The sequence below is a fragment of the Sinohyriopsis cumingii genome, chromosome 8 (assembly GCF_028554795.1).
Source record: "Sinohyriopsis cumingii isolate HCF-2022 chromosome 8, ASM2855479v2, whole genome shotgun sequence".
Classification (NCBI taxonomy): Eukaryota; Metazoa; Mollusca; class Bivalvia; order Unionida; family Unionidae; genus Sinohyriopsis; species Sinohyriopsis cumingii.
The window spans coordinates 54676414-54697425 of record NC_142968.1 but is presented as its reverse complement, the minus strand read 5'-3'; the positions used below and the strand labels follow the sequence as shown (position 1 = coordinate 54697425).

At 35.0% G+C, this 21012-nt stretch overlaps 1 protein-coding gene and 2 long non-coding RNA genes across 4 annotated transcripts in view; 2 read left to right on the top strand and 1 right to left on the bottom strand.

Moving 5' to 3' along the window:
- Nucleotides 1-3792, bottom strand: part of LOC149793556 (uncharacterized) — a 68387-nt gene extending 64595 nt beyond the window's left edge. For both annotated transcript variants that reach the window (XR_016422849.1, XR_016422847.1), the window contains exon 1: nucleotides 3540-3792. This is a non-coding gene — a long non-coding RNA (uncharacterized LOC149793556). The remainder of the gene's footprint in view (nucleotides 1-3539) is intronic.
- LOC149793553 (uncharacterized) overlaps nucleotides 1-21012 on the top strand; it is a 278258-nt gene that overhangs the window by 213479 nt on the left and 43767 nt on the right. The window lies entirely within an intron of this gene.
- On the top strand, nucleotides 13-20053 carry LOC149793555 (uncharacterized). Its single transcript, XR_016422845.1, has 3 exons — nucleotides 13-199; nucleotides 14721-14786; nucleotides 19326-20053. It is a non-coding gene; the product is annotated as an uncharacterized LOC149793555 (long non-coding RNA).

Genomic DNA, 21012 nt, shown 5'->3' with positions numbered 1-21012 from the left:
GAATTGTACTCAGGCTTTATTCACTCCAGCTTGTGTGAGATGTCTCCATTAGGTCACCACTCTGTAATCTGGTTTTTATTTGTTACTGACCTTAATCTTTCTTTCCACTCATGCTTGTGGATAATATTGTTTGGACTAATTTGTTCTCACTACCTATTGGATTTAAGCTGGATTTTGCATGGGATTAGTTTACGTGTCGGTAAGTGATAGGGCTGATTAATGTAAAACTTACATTTTATAAGGCTACTGTGCAAACAGATGCAAAAGCAAAGATAATTTTCAACCATTGAGCATTTCTATGATAAAGATCAAAATGAGTATAGTCAAAGTTTGATATTGACAACATCACTGTTCAGAATCAAAGGTTGCCAGAATTTAATTTGTATTATGGTTGATTGCAGGTGTGTAATCATATATGCCAGTTCAGATGATCTGATTACTGTAGGAATAAGTGGATTTTATGCAAATAAACATATTAGGTTGCTCCATAATATCAATATTATTTAACACAAAAAGAGAAAAAGAAGAAAATTATCATTGATGATTCAAGTCGATCAGCTGCATAAATCTTCAGGCCAACGCCCAATTGACCCAAATTGTCGTGCATTGTTTACTTTATGCCTGTGATAATATAATTTTCTTTTTAGTTTTATGAGTGAACTGCAAAAGATATAATTGTTTTGCATTAAATCGCAGAAATCAATTAAATTATGGTATGGTAACATTTTGACTGATGAATACGTTTTGACTTGGGTAAGTTTCGGTCTGGGTACGTTTTGACTGGAATCCGGGGGTGGGGGATAACTAAGATGCGTAAATTAACGTTAGACCCGGAGATCAAAACAGGCCTTTCTGCGCCATACTCTACGTTCAAGTGATAATATTTTGCACAGAATTATTGATTATTCTGTAAAGTAAAAACCCAAATTTTGCGTAACTGGCCTTATTTTAATTTTAACGTTCATTTTAAGTTGCGTAAAAGCACAACATAATGTTAAAATTTAATTATGTCCGCCATAAACGCCTCTACACATTTAGTTTTAGAAAGAGCAACAATTCTACTTTTTTAAAATATATTTAACAAATATTTTCTGATGCACCTTGCCTGAAATTGAATTTTAAATTAAGTGGGTAATCGAAATTGGAAAATGTACTGCCATCATGACGGAAGTAGTACATGCAGTTAGTGATGTCATTCTAAAAGCCCAAACATATATTACACTGGAAATGTATGTAAATGTTTTGACCAAAACCATATAACAAATTCATAACTTTTCAAACACTAGATAATATGCCCGATCACCTGTTTATGAGGTATAAACCTATGGACTGTTCATTTGGTGATTGTTGCGCCAACCTATGGACTTACAACCATGTATCTATTCCTTTGTGTTCGTGAGGAGTGTCGTTAAGCATTATTTCAACTTTTGATTTACAACTAAATTTTCAGATACAAGAACGCAAGCAGTTGAAACAATAGTAACACAAATTTGTGATCATTGATTTGCCTGGATTGTTTTTTTCTTCTTTCAGAGTAAGTCAATGCAAGGTGAATTCTAATAAACAATTTGTGACGATTTACGGCCTAATTATCCAAGATAGAAAAAACATGGGGATACATGTTTCAATATCCTTTTAATTCATTGGAAGAAATTATTGGGATATCAGACATTTTATTTAAAGAAAATATAAACATGTGATACTTTTGACATGTTTGTTGATTCTCTTTTGTTGACAAGAAGAATACTGATCTCCAAATTCTGGAACCTTTGAATATATGCAATTTGATGGCTCCTGTTGTAATATCTTAGGGTTTATTGGGGGATATACATATGTAATAATGAGACCCTGCTAAATCCCCCTAACTGAATAGTTTTTCTTTAAAAATGCATAATCATAAACAAACTTGAGCATACATTTAGCTACTCGGCGAATGGAGTGGTACTAACCACGCTATAGTCTATTTAGAACTATACTATGCACGGTATGTATATTTGTATGCAGGTAGCAGCATTCTACGCCAACTCAGCGCAATAGTGGCTATATAGTGCCATCAAAAAGTAAAGTTCTTAAACTGTAGAAAAGGATTATTTAGAAAGGAGAACCCTTCCAAATACACCACTCCCTCGATAACTCGAGCTCTTATAACTCGCGAACCTGCTTATAACGCGGGTCAGTCATGGATTCCATTTTTTATTACTAGAAAGTACAAAAAAATTGACCCCTAGTTGTTGAACGTGAAGCAAATCCTGATCAAAATTGGCATCTAAAACTTTGATATATCGCTCGTTTTATCTTCGAAAACGGTTGATATGACCTGAAAATCTGACTAGATATTATCTTCTTTTAATAAGAAGTTATGTATTTTGTTAGCATTTCCTTCCAAACATTCTTGGTACACCGTAAATAACAGCACGCAACGACATTTCCTTCAATGAAAATGTCACTAACGCCTACTTGAGGCAACACTTCATTAACAAAATACCAATTAAATTAGTTTCTTTTATCAGGCGAACTGCATGTTTTGGTTCTATCTTTTAGTTTAGTTTATGTGTAATGATCATAAATACAATGTGCCCTGTTGTTATCAAACGTGAAATTTGTCAATCTACCGTAAAAACTATTAAGTGCCGACGGTGTTTTGATACCTACTTTGCGTAAGTATGTTCCATTGATGCACTTAAATAAAAGCTGACCTCCTCGTATTACCACGTTAATTAGGTACATTTGTATAAAAAAAAAAAATAGGGCGGAATAAATGATAGGTTAAAGGCATGCAAATTCAGGAGCTGGCGGCCCAAGTCGAGTGTAGGTCAACTCTTTTCAACTGATCAATCGAACACTTACAATTATTTTTGTGAACGTAACACAGTTAAACTACATTAAATTAGCATATTCATTCACTAATGTGGTCAAAGATAGCAAACCAACAAAGCGAAATGAATACTTGATGACAGAAGAATCTGTTTCTAAGATTCGTTTTATTAATGATAAGCTAGTTTCCGAATTTATAGTTAATTTGTAATTTCTGAATTAGCACTCGGAGATTTCCTCACGGATGGGAAGTGTGTGTCTGTATGTGTGTATGCGTGTGTGTGATTTGGAATTTTGACATAGCTTTAACAACTTTTCAGTCATATCGCTACGATGTCTGCAGTGTGGCATTTTATACTGATGTCTATCACTGGGGCATCATGTCGCAGACATGTCACCAAGCCGACTAGTCCTAACACTAACCCCTTAATGCTGAGCGCCTAGCGAGGCAGCTGTTAGTACCATTTTATTAAGTCTTTTGGTATGACTCGGCCATGGTTTGAACCCGCGACCTCTCGCATCGGAGGCGGACGCTCTAACCACTAGGCCACCCTGCGAAGAAGTTTCACTATTACTTGCAATGAAACCATGGCATCAATATTTTACCAATAGAACAATACAAAAATTACTTTCGACGATGATGGCTATTTCAGTAACTAAATGTTCCATTTTTATAATAAGAACTCGTTTGATTGTGAATTTGAATCAATAACTAGTCTGGTTACCTGCTAGTACTCCTTGCGTTGCATTCCTTTAGAGTCGCGAGTAAAGTAGGAAGCATACTGATCAGGGCACCAGACAACTCAACAATAAGATAAAGCTGTGATGTAATATAAAATCTTTTCACGTGCACGTGAAGGTTGTTGAGACTAGTTGGAATTATGTTAACGATCTCTCAGCGGTTGGGCATATTTAAAATAAAGGTCATTTTTACATAAAAACGAATAAAACTTTAGAAAAATTGCTTTATTGACAAATGTTCCCAACGCGATTTTAAAACGAATATTTAGCCATTAAACAGAAAAGTTCGACCGCCCCCCCCCCTCCCATTTCGATATTTTCTCGATGTCCAGCGAGGATGGAATCATTTTACATTGTTATGGAGGACCCTCGATAACTCGTGCCCTTGCTAATGGTGCGGTCTACGTTTTTGGACCCCGTTGTAAGCGAGTTATCGAGGGAGGTGTAAATGTAAATTTCAGGATAAAATATGACAGCAAAAATGTTAAAATGCTGTAAAATGTAATGGTAACACATGTAAATTCCGAATCATTTGGTTAAATTTTTAATACAAACCACGTGATATGACATTTACAGAAAGTCGGTGGAGGAACAAGGATTTAATGATTCAGTTTGTTGACCGAATTCTGATACCTTCTGTAGATAACTTTCTTCCCTTTAGCATTATCAAAATCCTTAATGTTTTCAAAAAGCATCATGAAGAAAGAATGTCTCACTTAATGGAAAACGGGATTATACCAATGTTAATCCAGTTATAGGTACAGATAAGTTGTAACCCCTTGATTTGTTCTATTAAAAACTTTTAAAAAGAGGAATTCAAATACGATTTCATGAGTGGCATTCAACATGGTGATTGATCAGTTAACAAACTAGACGACATTATAGGTGTACAGTCAGATCAGGTCCTAGATGACCTGAAGCACTGACCCTTCAACACTTCATGCTGAGTGGCTTATTTGCACAGTCTGCACATGACTAAGTAGCACTTCTGTGAGACCTGACTTAAATTGACTTTGAAGAAGCAGAATTTATCATTGGATTACTTACTTAGCAATTTGTTGAAACGGGCAAAAATGTATTTATAAAAATGGGAATAATGTATGCTTTGGAAAATAAATGACACAGCAAATATGCATTTATTAATATATATCAGGTAGAGTTCTTATAGGTCTCATGGTCATGAAATTTTGCATTTGAATTTATTTATAATCAGTCAGTTTTAGTAATGTTTATTTAACATTCTCAGTGGATAGCAAAGATATTATAAAAAGAAAGAAACCGGTGACTTCCTTTCCATTGCATATGACTGGGTGGAGGGGGAAATATGGGCTCGATTGATATTTCATTGCGAGTTTAAATTCATGGTTCACAGATAAAAACCAAGAAAATTGGAACCCCATTAATATAAAGTGTTGCATAATTTGACAAACCACTGAAGGTTCTGAGTTTTACTTTTTTTCAATTTTAAATGATCAAAATCCCTTTTAAAAATTGCATTCTTGTTGTATGTTCTTATAAATAATATCTCTGATCACAGTCCCGAGCACCAACTCATAGTGTATGTTGTATCAGAATAGCTCCTAACATAGCTGAAGGTTGAATAATTCTTTTGATGAATAAGCTGCAATTGTTTGTAAGTAGACAAATTTAACATAAATTCTCTGAGACAACAGGATGGATCAAGTCCAAAATGTGGCATTTCTGATATGTTGATTTGGTCATTTTCGGTCTCATTCAGATGTCTTTCACACACACACACACACACACACTGATATATATATATATATATATATATATATATATATATATATATATATATTGATCATGGTGCTACTAGGACAGTAACATGCATACATTCATTCTGGTACTGATTGGACAGTGATGTACACATATTCTGGTGTTGCTTGGATAGAGTGAATAAGAGTCAACCACACTAAATGTTCTTGATATTTTATTATCGTCGCAAACGAATTGTCCTTTTCCCTCTCTATCATTAAAGCTGCAATATTGAATGCCTGTGTAATATCTGACATTTAAGCAAACTCTTCAAGTACACTGTCACATGGCTCTTTCAGATTTCTGTTAGTCAATTTTTCAATTAACTTTCACACACAAGTATTCTCTTGGCATATAGAACATTATCTTCCTGTTTGCATGCAATTTTAGTTTTGTTGGTCATGAGACACTGTACTGAAATTGTATTATAATAAAGTCATGTAGTTCAAATCATATAGTTCATAAATTGTTCTTCTGAACGTGGGTTTATATTATAACTCAAAGCATGATTTTGAAGAATGTATATGCCTTGGCACAGGTCCTGTGGTACTTCCTTTGCATTTGTATCTTTACCCTCAGTAGTATAGGCCAGTAAATAATAGGTTCCATTCCAGGATCCAGAACAATTGAGAGTACAATGATGTCCCATCCATAAGCTGTTAATTGTTTTTGTTTTAGTATTTTTTCTTTCTTTTTTATGTTCGATTCTTTTGGCATCCAAATGGCAACAAATATAATGTTAAAGGTACTTGGTATATGCAGAGGATGCAAATTTCCAACTCCAGCCAGCCTGGATCCATATAAATACATTTTGGGCACATGACATATCATGCGCTTGCCATGAAGTGACATACAAACGTAAATACCATGCTTGTTGCTCAGTAATTTGTTGTACATTATATTTACCATATTAGTAGGTCAATATTTGAAATAGTGGCCTTACATCTTGCTTTATAAAGCCACCCTCCGCATGTCTTTACAAAATATGAATATATGATCACTCGAACACTTAAAAATTTTGATGGCTAAGTAACAATTAAACTACCTTAAATTATCCTTTCCGTTTACAAGCAAGCTCGATCTCAATAAAATATGTGCTCAACTATCCTTGACGAGAAGCGCATACAATGGAAATCAGATTTTAATCAGATTGCAAGCAAGCTCGGCAACCAAACATTGAATTCAAAGCTTTTTCTGATGAATTCATTTCATTATGTACATTAGAAGCTAGGTCCGATGTTAGCAGTGAACTTAAAATTGCTAAACTGGCACTCAGAGGTGTGTTGAAAGATGAACAATTAGTTGTCTATTACAATGCAATGTAATCACTGCATATATACATATCTATCACAATAAAACAATTTGTTTTATAGAAAAAATTGCGTTTCAGTGTTGAGGTTTTGCACTATACAAATGTATCTACTTTTGGAACAAAAGGAATCATGCTGGCAACAAGTAGTGAAATAATACGCAATGTTTTGCAGGTACACTGGATTTATGAATCACTTCGGAGGCAATAAATATGTATGCAGCAGATACTCATGTCAGTGGTAAGCAACGAATTTATATTTATGCAAAAATGAACCATAAATTAATAATTATTTTTCGTGGGGTTTGCAGAGAGACAAGGAAACCCCAGTCAAGAGGTTACATTGTCTTTGGACAAGGATTCGCTGAATGGGGAGACATTGTGTGTTTTGTGCGATTTGAAATTTTAACGTAGTTTTAACGATTTTTCAGTCATATCATTTCGATATCTGCAGTGTGGAATTTTATAGCAGCGTCTGGCACTAGGGCATCATGTCGCAGATATGTAGCATTATGTCCCAACCAGTAACATTATCCTTACACCAGGCCTACCAGTCCTAACATTAACCTCTTAATGCTGAGCGCATGGCAAGGCAGCTGTTAGTACCATTTTTATAAGTTTTAGGTATGCCTCGGCTGGGGTTCGAACTCGTGACCGAGGCAGACACTCAATCCACTAGGCCACCAGAGCGATAATCCCGCTTCTGGGGGTTTCTTGTCAAGGCGCAAACCCCAGCGTACAATATTTTCCTCATCCAATACTTTTTTAATGCAAAAAGGACTTTTCATGTTTGCAATATAGTTTAACACATTCAAAGTATACATTATTCGTCGCTCACAATTATCTGAAGGTCGCTTGGTTTAATAATATTTTATGAAAATCAGAATAATCATCTCAGTAGAATCCAATTATATTTACTTATTTTACACCCTTACTACAAATGAGCCATGTATTGTTGATGTGCCAGTAGTCTTTTATTGGATCACAATAATACAATACAAAAATATATCCTTTTTTTGAAAATTTCCATAGATGCTCAAGTGTCTGTTTGTCAGAATGTTATTTTTGAAGAGCACTTTGTACTTCCAGGAATAAATAATTTGGATAAATAAATTCCAGCCTAAATGAACAACTGAATACAACAATAATACAGCTCATTCTGCTATAATCCTAAATACCAATGAATAATTTCTAGAAAAAATAAAATAATATTTTCCACAAAGTTCATAATATTTTCAAAATAAAATCTTAGTTATATTTGGACTTCTGTTACTAAAATTATAGCATAAATGTGGTAAAGAACAGGTACACATGGCAATTCATGGGAATTTCGTAAGTTCTAGACGCAGATTGAGATACACACGTTGTTTACGAAACAAAAATCAATGATATCAGGTCAGATATAAAATGAACTTGAATTTAGATAAGGTCAAGTCCAATTTACAATGCTTTATTATCAAAAGCATGTAATAAAATATAAAAATAAGAAAAAACGAACAATGTAAATTAAATATACATAACACCTCCCCTTGTAATGAAAAAGAAAGATATATGGAATAAAGCCTTTTTTTCTATTAATCTAATACAGATGTGATAAAAAATTACATGAGATGAAATTGTGTGAATGACACAAAATACACCTGAAACAATATACTATTTATATACATGTGAAAATGTATCTGCTATTGGATTGTCTTTGCCCTTAATGTGCCTGATGATATCGTTGTATTCTGGTAACATCAAACTTCACCTTAATAATCTTTGATTTTTGTTCTTGAATAAGCTAATGAAACTAAGAGGGTCTTAATGCATAATTACTATAATTGAAGAAGGAGCTGAATAAATATTGACTTCAAAGTATTATAATGCCAATATCAAATCCAACTTTCCTTCTCGACGTAGAATAATTTCTGTGCTGCTTATTTAATTTCTAGGAGAAAAGCACACTGGATAATCGACACTGTTTTTGTCTTTTTCAACCAATAATTCATCAAGCCCAACATTGCTCGCATCAACAGACATTTTAAACGATTAACTGGAATTTTGTTAGCTGAAAGAACTGATGTACTTTAAAGCATGGTGTTAACCAAATAAAAAGTCTCCAGACATTTTTTTAGACCAATGAAACTTCGTTTTCTTACACGATAAATTTGTCAGTGGTTTAGTAATTACGAAAAAAATGTAAACAAACTTTCCGGTAGTATCCAGCCCTACCCGAAAATCACATCAGCTGCATTTTACTATATGGCACATGGAATTAAGGGATAGCCTTGATGCTAGCATCTATATGTTTAACTTGATCATGTCGTACGATGTGTCCTAGAAATGTAACACAAGTATGGCAAAACTCACGTTTGGATAAACTAATTATCAAATGCATCCGTGAATCTGTCAAAGAATTTCCGAATTGTTTCTAAGTGATATTTCCAAGTGTCGTTACAAATGATGACATCATCGATGTAAGCACCACACTTATCTACACCAGTTGTAATCATGTTCATTAAACAAGGAAATGCACACGGCAAATCTTTTGTCCCAAAGGGCATCACTTATTAATAAAGTCCATCTGGAGTCATGAATACAGAAATTTCTTTTCCCTTACCACCAGTGAAGTTTGCCAGAATCCTTTCAAAGTTCGAATTTGCTGACATGTTTTGTATTTCCAATTTCATCACTGCAGTCATTGATTCTTGTACAGACGTTTACGGTCGACAAGCAATATTTTTGCACAGTTCGAGCACAGTGAGGACAGTTAGTCTCTAGACATGGTCGTCAGTACTGTGCATGGGCGTTTGCATGAGATTCGTCTTCTCCATGTTCAATGCAAAATTCGTACGATGCTAATGTCAAGAGCCATCTGGCGATAATGGGACACGATGAGAAATGTTTAGTGTAATACCGTTTAGCTTTCTGTAATATTCGCAGAAACGCAAAGTCTAAAATGATCAGAGAGCACCAAGGGCCCGATGACGGTTCCAAGGGCTCGATGGGGACACTGATTCCCGCCTCTGCCATTGTTGAAAGCTCTGTTTTTGCTTCCGCCAGTTTTTGTCTGAGGAATTCTTGTCGGGGGATGCCATATAGGACGAGCAGATCAACTGTCAGTTGTGTGTTCAACTAAGTTAGAGCGTCCCATATAATCTGATGGCATCTTGACATTCTAACAGCATAGTGCGCAACACTTTCTCTTTATTATGTTTTCATGACCTGCAATGAGTTAATCTCTATGCGATGTTAAACTTGATCCATCTATATAATCTGTCATATGGATCACAGCATGTACGTCGACTTTTCTAGTCAACTCGTTTAAAACTTCGTCAACTGTCTCGCAAGTCGCCACGAGTGTCTGTGAATATTTTGCATGGTGTTTTGCCCACGTTCATAATACGCAATGTAACTATCCAAGATTAGCAATTCACAAATGCCTTGCCAATAAATAGTCCCGATTTCTTAGTGAAACGTGGGTAAGCTCTGGCAGATTATCCTGCCAGGGACCAGAGTATCTAGCGGTCTCGTACTGTAACAGTGTCTGTGTTCAAGTCCATTACAATGTTTTCTTTTACTGCAACTTGACAGCAAGTAAACTTAGCCCTGCTTGCATATCTATAGCAACTAACTGGTTTGCCGTCAAACTATATGCAGCTTTTACTCAGGAGAACATCATAAGCGTGCATTGCTAAGAAAAACATTCCTAAAATTCCTTATTGCTTATCTCGGCTATAAAAACAGTATGTAAAATGGTTTTTCGTCTGAGGATACGTCACCTTTTGCATTGCCAATACATGGAGAGACTTGACCTGTGCCTGTAACGATTGGTTTATGTTCACTGGTGTCACTTCAGGGCGCGAAATATAATTCATTTTTTGGAAAACATCCTTCTTGATGATCGTAATGTTTGTTCCTTTATCAAATAGCATAGATATATGTATTTGCTCGATCTTAGCTATAGCCAATAAGCTTTCATTACTTTTCCATGATTAATTTAACGGAACTGTCTTATGCTGTTAGGTATCTGTCAAGCTCCGACAACCTAGCTCGACAGCTCCCCGTTTTCCTGCAATTCAGTGCTGATCCACGTTCATTCGGTTATTCGTTTGACTACTGTATTGTTTATTTTGCTATCTTTGTCCGTTATCACTTTGGTTTTGATGAAAATAATTGTTTCCATAATTATTTGTTTAATTTGCTTGTTTGGTTACTTGAACCAGATCCTGTATCTCTTTAGTTATAGCGGATATTTCACTTTTTACATCACCAACTTCTCTCTGGATAATTTTATTTTCATTCCTTATCTCTGAAACATGATTTACAGTGTGCGCTAATGATGAATTTGTACCATCACTCTACTCTTCAACTCTGACCGTAGGCTTCTTGTGCCCATCTGAGATTTAAGTTTTAAACAAAGGTTCGTTCCTATCTTTTTGGCGAGCCTCACATAAGCAAAGGTTCATTTCTGAATCGTACAAAACACAGTGAATTGATCTAGAGAGGGATTGAACTTCATTGACAGATGACGGTGCAGTTGGATACGCTTGCTGGTGTTAACTTTTTGATTGCTCAGGCTAATTCAGGATGCCTTCATCTTTGCACCAAGCACAAATTTGCGATCTTGCTCAATACATTTCTGTACAGTCGGTGAACCCGTAACGTTTGTTTAATGCACGAATAACTGTTTCATAATCCCTCCTTTGCAATGGGGTCAAGTCATTTAGAAGTGTTTATGTAATACCTTGCAAGCCGGTGGTTGAATACAGGGATTCTGTTAATGGAACATTTATTTCACTCCCGTCATAGGGTTGAGGTCGCATATTTACAATGTTTAGCCTCTTGGTATAGCAGAAAGAGAATGATGGTTCTGATTGATACTGACTGCATTTTGATTATCATTTTTCTGAACGTTACTGATAACTGGAGTCATATGATATTATGGATATATATCCACGAGACTGCGTGTACTGTCTGAGATCTTTATTTTCAATTAAGTTAAATCTTCAGTCCATGCTGCAATTTCATTGTGACAATCATGTTTAGAAGTATTGATATCGTCCGAAACATGTCATTTCTGTATGATATTGGATGCCTTTTGGGAGAAAGCTCGAAATAGCTCAAGAAACTCGTTCCATAAAATCTGAAATTCATGCCGGGCAGGGTCGTGTACCATTGACCAATCACTACTCTCATTTGAATTATGCAAACGATGCTGCAATGGGTTATCTTGAACGTCATCATTTATTACAATCTGTTTCATTCTCATCAATAGAGTGATAAGCTGGATGAGAAAAAATACCTCATCAGTCACCCATTCTTCCCTCTTAATATCAGATTCCCTTTTTTATAAAAAAAAAACAAAAAAAAAAAAACATCAAATATAATAGTAGGTGTCTCTTTCATGGAACAAAAAGTAGGATAATTTCTTTTTAAAATCAATGAACAGGAATACCACTTTGACACTAAATGTAAAACACGTCAGTCAGGGTCCACTTTGAGCAGACTCTATGGCGGTTACATATTTGTGGGTCCCCTACTTCTGGTCATAAGAGAAGAGACACCAAAAACAGAAACTGTCAACACAAATATAAGTTTATCATGGCGGTTATCAGTTCTAATACACATATATATGCTTCAGTTTTGTAAGAAACATATTTAAGCACAAATCAAATAACAGAATGTATGTGTAAAACAATTATAAATAAATAATTGAATAATTTATTAAATAGAGACTGCTCCGGTGGCCTAGTGGTTAGAGCGTCCGCCTCGGATGCCGGTGGTCGTGGGTTCGATTCCCGGCCGAGTCATACCAGAGACTTAAAAAATGGTACTAACACTGCCTCGCTTGGCGTTCAGCATTTAGAGGTTAGTGTTAGGACTGGTCGGCCTGGTGCCCCAGTGCTAGACATCACTATAAACTGCAGACATCGTAGCGATATGACTGAAAAATTGTTAAAGCTACGTTAAAAATCAAAATCACATCACATTAAATAGAGATATTCTAATCCTGATATTCTAAGCCTGATATAGATGAGGTTAAATCTATTAAATGACTTCAAATTGAAGATGTTTTCTCCAGAGAATGGGCTATGCGTGTATGATCTGCACCATAAATAATGCATAAGGTAGGTCACCGAAACACTGCTGATGCTCGTGCTAGAAGGTACACACATGAGATACACAAGTGAAGGTGCACTGAAAGCTTGCCACACCAAAGTAAACCATGTATTGGGGCCAATGATAGAAGGTGATAATGATGCTCGATACTACTCGACGAAGGGGCAGTCCAATCATATAACTATACCAATGTTCTTTCAGTAGCATAAGGAGATAACATCATCCCTATCTTTAGACTTATTTCCATATTAGTATACCATCTCAGGATTTTGCATCCTCAGTACAAGACCTTTCTTAGCCATAGTGGGTATTCAGAAGGTGCAAATAAAGATCGAGTTTGCCATTTGCATCATTCAAGTTAGGAGAGATTCCACGTTCAAAGTCTATGATGCCAGGTGGAGAATCTTCGGTGGTTGTTGCAATAGGAAACAAGTTGATCCTATTTGCCCTTCTGTAAATTCCATCGTTGATTTCGTTTTGTTCCTCTTTGAGACCAAATGCTGTTCAGTGTCCACTATCAAAGGCTATCGAGCTGCCATCTACAACACACTTACGTTCCCTCATGGCTCCGACATATGTTCAGATTGGCATCGTGTCAGTCTTTTAAAGTATTTTGAGCTTCAGAGACCTGTCTCCCACTTTCGTATGCCTAGACTGAATCTTTTGTTCTTTGGTCATTAACCAAAGCCACTTTTGAACCACTGAGTAAATTTTTATATCTGGATCTCCCACTCAAATTGGTGTTCCTTCTCGCTCTTGCATCTGCGAGATGAAGAAGCGATATTCATGCTTTGTCCATTGACTCTGGCCATCTCCGGTTTAATGGGAATTACGACACTGTTTCCTTTCTGTGCTAACCGGGTTTTCTTGCAAACAAATCGGTAGTTCCTTTACCCAGAGAGATTCCTAGCCCCAGTAAAATTTGTGCCCCATGAGTGCTGCCTCAAAAGCAGAAAGAAAGGGTATAAAACGTCTTTTTCTCTCTCTTAAGAGCTCCATAGACATTTCGGGTGCCACTATCGGTGGATGGTCACGATAATCAAAAGAGCCTACGAGTCCCTCACCGATGGAGACCTTGCTTTAATGAACCTTAAAGCCCATGATGTTCGGGCGGTTGCTACATCATAGGCCAACTTTTATCGTTCCTCTCTGGAGAATATCACGAAAGCAGCCTTTTGGCGCTCCTATACTACCTTTTCCTGTATCTACCTCCACCAATTAGCACAACAGAGCACAAACATTTATTCTCTGGGTTCCATTATTACGGCCTAGAGTTACTCAGAGAGACATGAACCTTCTATCGATGGGCATCTCCCTCTATTGTGATAATATTATATATTCTTTTTTTTATCAGATTGGCATCAGCCTACTCACCTTACTGAAAATTTCAGCCAAGCAACAGCGACAGGACAGATGATTGCTGCTATTAAGATGTAGTTTTTTTGGGCATAAAGCTAATTTTAATCATGCAATACTTACCTGTCGCTATCGCCGAATACCCTCCTGCATAATTGTTGTTCGTGAAAAAGATGACACATAGGTATATTTACCTTATGCGCACGACCATACGACAGAGTGGTGTGCAAAAGATCATACTGACTTTTCTTCACTGTGGGAGGGTGTATTCACATCAAACGGACTGTGTATTTTCGGCATAAAAATAGATTAGCTAAGCAATAGCGACAGGTAAGTATTGCATAATTTAAATTAGTTTTACCAACCCCTTAAAAATAAATAAAATAATAAACTACATTTATTGGCACCCAGCTCTAGTGATTTTCATGTATTTACCTCAGTTATCAAAGTTGGTTAGAATAAAATGATACTGATACTATCTGATCAAGATTGCATTCTACAAAATGTCTTCGTGTGACAAATTATTTATAAAAATCATTTCATTTTGTTTATAAAATTGATATCATTTCAAATAGTTGCTAAATGTTAATACAGTTTCCATATCTTTTTTTTTTCTCAGGAAGGTGGAAGTCAACATCCAGTTTCTTGTTCATATTCTGGACTTTTCAGATCAATTTAATGGAAGGTAAGTATGTACTTTTGTCTTTTTGGACATACACATATATCAGACCACGCGATGATACAGCAATAACGAAACGGACTTGTACTTAACAATATTCAGTGTTCTCTTAAAATTGGGTTTTGTAAAGAATACTTAAACTAAACGAACTTAATACACACTTCATAAGATAAACATAAAAAGTCCTAACAGAAGCGTATGCAAACTGTTTATATATCTATGAGTTAATATATATATATATATATATATATATATATATATATATATATATATATATATATATATATATATATATATATATATATATATATAATTATTAAACATTAATTTAAAACATGACATATTTTTGTTTTATTTTATTCTTAACTTCTATAATGGCCCCTTTTTCTCTTCCGTACAATGTGTACCCTTTTACAACGATGACCTTAAGAGTATGGAGGACATTTATTCAAAGAATCCCGGTCATGGGTCATGGAAAGAATAGCTATGAATCTTTACTGGCTTAATTGTCCGTTCTAGGACGGGAGTCATAAAACGAAAGTTTAAACATAACAAAAAAGTTATAAAAAAAGCAAATTGTGATGCTTGAGTATCAAAGAAAGTTTGAAGATAAAAATTAGAAATCGGGTGAAAAGTAAAAATTGGGATGCCGTGAGTTTCGAACTCGCGATCTCTTGTTTAGCAAGCGGGAGGGAACACAGAAAGAAAAAGAAATGTCGGCGTGTGTATTTATATATAAGATAATGTTATTTATGCAATACAAATCTCTGTTTATCATCTGTTTTGCTCATGAAATCGTTGACATGTGTGAATTGAAATTCGGTGCAAGGCGACTCATCTTGCTTCATTATCTCAATAGCCAGCTTCCGTTCTGCATATATTCCTAAATACAAGTTTCTGTACTTTGATTCATTGACCTTAGAAAGTATCAAGAACATTTTTCAGAGAATGCTGATCATGGTTCATGGTAAGTATGTCTATAAATCTTTATGAGCGTAATTGCCCGTCCTAGGATGGGAGTCATAAAAGACAATTTAAACAACAACAAAAACAAAAGAGCAAACAAATGGTATGCTCGAGTTTAAAAGAAAGTTTGAAGATAAAAATTAAAAATGGAGTGAACAAATATGGTTTGCCGCGAGTTTCGAACTCGTGATTTCTTGTTTGGCAAGAGGGACGGGACACACAGAAAAAAAGACAAATGTCGGTGTGGGTGTTTATATAAGATAAAATGTTATTTATGCAATAAAAATCTCTTGATATCGTGTATTTATTGATGTGATCATTGACATGTACGAATTGCTCTTGAAATTCGGTACAAGGCGACATCCTGTTTCGTTATCTCAATAGCCAGCATCCGTTTTTCATATTATTCTACACTCGAGTTTTCGTACTTTGATTCACGAAACTGAAGTCATCATAATTTGTTTCCTTGTAATAAGCAGCTAATCCGTCCAGGTCATGTGCAAATAGGAGGTAAGTATCCCAGCAACATTTGTCTTTCTAACAGCATAAGGCTTGGACGAAAAATACTCTTATAACTTAAGAGATAATAAAGTACAATAACGTTCACTTTCACTATGATACAATGACACAGACAAACACAGTAAGCAAAATAAATACATACATTAAAAAATCATACATTCAAAGTATAAACTACCAGGATGCATTGATATTTCACATTTCGCTCAGTATTTGCTTGCATTCATTTTACTATCGTTGATATGAAATTGCCAGCACCATAACTCTCTGTATCCCCATACACAAGTTGACGTAGTAATCAATCTGTATTCCATCAATCGATATAGATGGTACTCCCTCGGTTAATGTGTTCACTGCTTGCATCATCTGAATGTGCTAAGTAACTTAAGGGCAGTAACTAGGAAAAAGTATGGAAATCCTGCTTAATCTAGCATTATATCCAAGATCATATTAAATTGCAAATTCAGTGTAAATTTGGTTGGAATTATTTGTTTGAATATTCACGATTCATTTATATATTTAGGTCCGTGATGAGCATATTTATGAATAAAATGATAGAAAATTGTCACGCTGATGGGACATCCTTTAAATAAATCTTCATAGTATTTTATTAATATAATAAAAATAGAACTGTCTGAGTATTTTATGTGTAAGCCAGTTATACGTCGATCATGACACATTAATGAAAACAGCATCCTAATTTCAAAGTGATTTTCAATCGTTTTAAGAAGGAGCTTGAAAGATAATTTAATTAATTTTAAAACCAAACAAAATGTTTACGGCCTACACCATTCGAAAGATTTTAGGTTGTAAGAAATCAGAGGATCAAAACTCTAAATAATCAAAATATGCCAATGGCTAAATCGATGATTATGTAAAGACGAAACTTGAACGCATATTTCCAGTAACCTGTGGATTACAACATACAAAGGCGATTCATGCACACGTAATGTGTAGAAGGCATTTCATTAGAAATTAAGCTTGATTCGTATTTAGTTTACCGGACAACACATGGTTTCCACCAATTCAGTTCTAAAGAAAAATATTTTATTTTCGATAATACTATGATCTGTTTGACACTTTGTGTATACCTGCCTGCTTGTCTGTATGTCTTTATATAACATCACTCCTTTAGTTGATAGTGCATGTATAGTGAAATTCCTTACGAGATCTGTTAAACATTTGTTAGTATTTACCTGTGTCCATTAGCAAGATTGCATTGCTCAGATGTGTGATTGTTTCCACAATTTATCAGTAACAATATAAAAAAAAACTAAATGCGAATATTTAAAAAATACCATGCCTCAAATAATATGAATATTTTTATATAATGTAAAGTCGGGTACAATGAAAAACTAGTATTGATGCATGCATCAGAATCACATGTGATTATATTCAAAAGTGTCAAGTCCATTCGCAATGGTTGAAGCTGAGTGCACTTTATTTGTTAATTTTATCGCTTTACTCGATCTTGCATACCATTAGCGTATTGTCTGCACTTTTGAGGTCAGCGCGTATCACGTAACCTTGTTAAATGCTGCTTTAATGGGTGTTTAATATGTTACAGCTTCCCCTGGGATTCTGTACCATGCATATGCTTGAATATATACATGTGTTGTGAGTGAAACGGGACAAATAAAGCATGCAGGGGGATAATTCGATAACAGATACGCTTCAGATCAACCATTTTTCTTGTCTAAATGAAGTATCTAGCATTTAAAATATCTTCATTATTCTTTGATATAAAAAGTCTCATATGCTTCATCTTGCACGAATTACCAGTCATTTCAATTAATGATGTTTATATCTTCCATAATTCCCCCTTTTATACCTCATCCAGTATATCTTTTAAATAGTTTTATGTATGCATATTTATAAATAATACACGATACTTTAAGAACAAATAACAGCGTATTTCTGAATAGAAAGATTAGACAAAGATATTAAATATATTTTCACCAAAACAAACGGGAAACTAGGACTTTAACCCTATCCAGATATAACCCCCATAACTATAAAAGCAATATTTGAGAAATCGATCGTGAAACATTAGGTCGCAATCATTTTTCGACCCAATACACGCTTTGACCCAGTATAAGTTTCTCACAATCGAACTTTGACCACTGTTTGCGGGTCTGTATATATATATATATATATATATATATATATATATATATATATATATTCCTCGTTTAATCTATATTCCATTGTCAACATACACCTGTGACGGCCACGTAACAATTCGCCATGATACTCATTGTCGCCAGTAGTAGGAGAGTGGGTAGTAGCTGTTTAATGCTTCATGTACTAATTAATGACGCAAATGCAGGAATTGCGTAAAATTTGTACGAATGCGCGCACTTTGGGAACAATGATTCACGATGACAACATAAAATTAGATTAAATTCGCGCATGCAAAACAGTACTATTTGCAGTATACAATTTTTATTTAACTGTTAATCCTCAAAGTGTTAGTGGCGACGTAAGTCATACATAGGTATGGTAGCGCTTGTCGGGACATATTTTTTTGTTTTTAAGGCAAGTAATTGTTTGCACGTCTGGGTTCTTTGTGTTGATATGAATGTTTGCTTAATTAAATATATTTCGCACATCGGGCCTTGAAACAACCATTCTGTCTTAGTTTGAACCCTGTATCTAGGAAATTTTACCGATGCATGTTTAAAATACAAGTAACCTTTAATACAAAACTGGCTGATTATAAACGTAGTTAATCTTTAGATTAAATATTTTTCGGCAAATGATCGTTGATGATAGCGACAATGATACTAATGTTAAAGTTATGAACTATATCAGATTTTCTGAGCTGAGAAAGCGTTAATAAAGATGCTAGTGATTCATTTTGAACCCAAAATGATGAACTTTGGAAAAGTGCATCACATCCAAGAAGAACTATTTCTTAACTTGCTTGGTGTGTTATCAAAGTTGGTGAGACCTTAAGTTGCTCAATAGGTGAATTTAATTATGTTATAGATGTGTTGTTGTTTGATTTTGTAATAGCTCTGCCAGGCACAGCAGGATAAAACAATAATTCTTTTTTTTTAGAAGTATATCCAAGTGAGAAAACATGATGACTCAGACGACCTGACCGAGATAATAAAATTAGGGTTGGCAAAGCAGCTAGGTTTCTCTGTCGCATGGGTGGGGAAAAAGAGCCATATTGCTGAGGCTACCAACGGGACGAAGCTTCATAGATAAATGCCAACTTGTCGACAAGTGGAAAGGACTATATTGGATAAGGGTCATTTTCTGTCACCACCCCCTTCCAAATATCTTCTCATAACTGATGTTAAAAGTATGAGGTGGCTTGATTTAGTATCTGGCATAAAGTCTTGTGTTCACTTGTCTGTTGCCATGGAAACTGTTAAGACAATATCAAAGAAAATATACACGTTTTTCTTCTTTCCCATGTATTTGTCATTAATATTGTCTCTTCATAAACTGTTCACTAAATTTAAAAACACATTATTTATTTTGATTCTTTTTCCTGTATCAAGTTGCACCAAGCATGGTTTCTTCCTGTGAAAAAACGACAAGAAATAAACATGAGTGACATATAGTGTATGAATCTAAGACGTCAACATGCAACTGTTTACTTTCATTGTAAATATTAGACAGTCATTGATAACTTCAGAAACTGTGTGCTTTTGGAACTTTGTATAGTATTGGTGGCTGACATGATTTATTACGAGACTTAGAGGCTTCTGAAGTCTCTTATTCGCCGAAAATATTGATGTTCGTCCTCTACATGGAAATTAAATATATTTATTCCATTATTTCGTGGCAACACACACACACACACACACACACAAACAGACCCCCCCCCCACACACATAAGCTAAGCCTTTGAACATGTCAAAACCGGGTATATACACCTGCATAGTTTTAAAGTCTGTATCATGAAAATACCTATTTATCGATTTACTAATTTGCGTGACTAGTTCCTGAAGCAGTGTTATATATTACTGAAGATCTCTGTGCAATACAAATCGTTTCTAGTATATAAAGGTACTCGCACAATAAAAATGAAAGAAAAGAAGGAAGAAATGACTTTACCTTAAATGTTGTTTGTATATTTAATTGAGAATGCATATGGTCACAGTAATTTATTTTATAAATTGCACCTCAAGACGCTTTATTTAGTGGAAAAGTTGAATATTCCACATATTAATCTATGAAACTAGAAGAGAAAATAGTACAGCCTAATGACTCAGTTGTGGTTTAGTTTCAGATAGAGCATTGAAATGAATTCTTTGGTTTGTATTTGCACTTACAACTGCCAATTTGGTGTTTCAGGAGGAAAGTATTATACGTAGTTAAATGCTTTGTGTCGGAATAATATGATGAGACTGATCAACAAACAGTAATTAAATTTTGGAACCTTTCGAACTGGAAATACTAGAGATTACTCTAGTACTACCTTGCTAACGGATGATTGCAGGTATTGCATACCTAAGTTCCTGGCTGCCTATTTTAAGGAAAAATCAAACTCTAAACTCAAATTCAGAAGCCTAACATGTATTATAACTTTGATTAAAATTATAGTAGATTAATAAAGTTTCCAGGATCGTAGAAACTTCGATTCCTTTATTAGCCTGCTAAATTTGTTTTCTGTACGAATGTACCCAAAAAAAACCCCAAACCAGCATCAACAATCCTCCCCCCGCAACAAAAAACCAGCAGGACTGAAACGGTAAACATGTCATAATGCGCAGGATAAAGTAAGAAACCT